Genomic DNA, 2,593 nt, shown 5'->3' with positions numbered 1-2,593 from the left:
CGGCGAGGAGCTGCCGCACTGACTGCGGCCGTCTGTGCAACAGCACCCACCGCAGCCGGGCCGTCCAACACTACCTCCACGTTGCAGGAATTACTGTAATTGCCGGGGGACGCGGCAGGCACGCAGGTGGGCTGCGAGACGTCATCCGCCCGGCTAGCGGGTGACGGCACGGGGGGGCGCGCGTCACTGCGGACGCCGCAGCTCTGGAGGTGTTTTCGTTGCTGGCTTGCAGGCGCGGAGGTTTTCCCTCGGGTTTCTCTCGGAGAAGCCCGAGGACGAGCCGCGGCCCAGCCCACCGCGGAGCGGGGCGGCCCGGGCTCTCTCGCGTTTTGAACCTGCCCCGGGTCGCCGCGCACGGATGTTCGGATACCCGACCTGGCGCGTAAGTGCACAGTCCCACGTGACGGCAAACGCGTGCGATTTGACCTAAGAGAACCCCAAACCTGCCATATTTTTCCAGTTAAGACATGGGGGSGTTGTTTCTGTTTCGCTGGGCAGCCACAGCTCGGATCCGTACTATTCACGTGTTCATGGCTGATCACGCTAACCACGGATTTCCACAGAGTCGGTGAGGTTGGAAGGGACCTCTGGAGATCATCCAGTCCAGCCCTCAAACGAGTGGCCTGTACGGGGATCGAACYCGCGACCTTGGATTCTGTAGTCTAGTTTGCCCTCCTTTGCTTTTGGTGAACTTCTGAGCCTGTGACGGACTGCAGGGCTTTCCGGCGACCCACCATCAGCAAGCGCCGGAGGAGATATTTGAGAGCAAGAAGGAAAAAGCCGGAGGAATACAGGCATTTGGTTTTTATTACTTGAAAATGTCTGTTTTTAAAGCTAATCTCCTTCGGGGCCTCGTTCACCGTGTCTGAACGGCTGTGACGGTGTAGAAGACCACAGCCGGTCACAAGTCGGTCTGCGCCAGAAGCTGCGGTCCCTGCGGCCGGGGCCGCCGCTCTGCCCAGGGCGCCCGCAGGAAGGATCTACCACCGCTTCGGTAACACTGCTTTTGATGCAAATACAGCCAAGAACGTTTAAAACCCGGCCACGGCAATCCCGCATTCAAATAACGAAACAGAACAGCACTTCCCCTCGTCCGCGCCAAAAACAGCACAGAAAGCAAACAGCTCGGCTGCTGACTGAGCAGTATTTCCTTCATTTTAACCTGCACCCGGGACTTTCCGCCCAATCTCTTAGCTCAGCCTGTAAAAATTAAYGTCCATCAATTTCTACTTTCTATCATATTACTACTCTTCCCGAGGTACAAGCAGGAAAGGAAACCCAGTGCAAACTGAGATTAATTGCAGGCTGATTCATGGTAAGCCTCCTCTCTTCCAACCACAAAAGCTCCTTTTAGCCCAGTTTAGTCTGCACGTTGATGCTAAAATTCTCAGTCGTATCTGTGCTCGATGGGTGCCTCCTACCTAACAATACAGATTTGTTTAGCAAATTTTTCCATGGCTTTTTACATAATTGCCACCCATTCTGTCTGTACAGCCTTTAAGAATATCTTTTTTTTTCCCCTTAAAAAAAGGAAATAGATTTTTAAGAGTACATTTTTTCCTTAAAAAAAAGGACAAATGCAAGAGCTGTTGTAATAAGCTTTGCACTGATTTTATATCAAAAAAAAAAAAAAAAAGAGGCAAAAGGCCTGCTTTTCTCCATCCTGTCAGTTACTGTGCATCTGGGACAGATTTCTGGGTTAGGCAATTCTGATTTGCAGAGCTGGCAGCCAGGCTAAAAGGGAGCACGACAAAAACCAGCGGCCCTAGAAATCTGGGTTGCACTGAGCGAATCCACTAATCCGACGGCCCGGTAAGCAAGCGACAAACCCGAAACCAAACTCCTGTGCCGACACCGCTCCTACTCCCGCCGTTCTGCGTTATTTCAGACACACGCTGCTGTGCGGCCTTGCCCCCCAGCATCGCCCACTTCCCCGGGACATCGCCGCGGCGTGTTCTCGCGGGGAGGCGCTTGCTGCCCTCGGACACGCTACACCCTCTCGGCAAGGCTGCAGGCAGGCCGAGCCCTGGCAAGCGGCCGGCTGCCGCGGGCTCCCGCGCCCCGCAGGAGCGCGTCCCCCCGGTGGGACGTCTCGGGGTGCATCCTCGCGGGTGGGGGGGTGCCCTGGCCAGGGAGACCGCTTTTGGGGGTGCATCCTGCTGGGTGCATCCCCCGGCAGGGGAGCCCCCGGCAGCGGCATCCTCCCTGCAGGGTAGTCCCTCCCGGGGAGCCCAGCGGGGAGATGTGTCCGCTCAGGGCCTCCCCCTGGGAGCCCTTCGGGGGCTGCAACCCCCCGATCTCCTCCCGTGGACCCCCTGGGGGGGTGAAACCCCCCGATCGCCTCCTGCGGACTCCCCAGGGGGGTGCATTGCCCCCGATCTCCTCCTGGGGAGCCTTTTGGGGGTTGCATTCCCCCCGATCTCCTCCTGCGGACCCCCGGGGGGTGCAACCCCCCGATCTCCTCCCGCGGACCCTCTAGGGGGTGCATTGCCCCCGACCTCCTCCCGCGGACCCCCGGGGGGGTGCATCCCGCGGCCCCTCCTCCCGCGGACCCCCCGAGGTGCCGCCCGCCCGGACTGCGGTGGCCCCCCCC

Source organism: Rhea americana, unplaced genomic scaffold (genome assembly GCF_003343005.1).
Source record: "Rhea americana isolate MKP2758 unplaced genomic scaffold, rheAme1 scaffold_6, whole genome shotgun sequence".
In the NCBI taxonomy this organism is placed as follows: Eukaryota; Metazoa; Chordata; class Aves; order Rheiformes; family Rheidae; genus Rhea; species Rhea americana.
The sequence above is the reverse complement of the archived record's forward strand: the minus strand, read 5'-3'. Positions refer to the sequence as shown.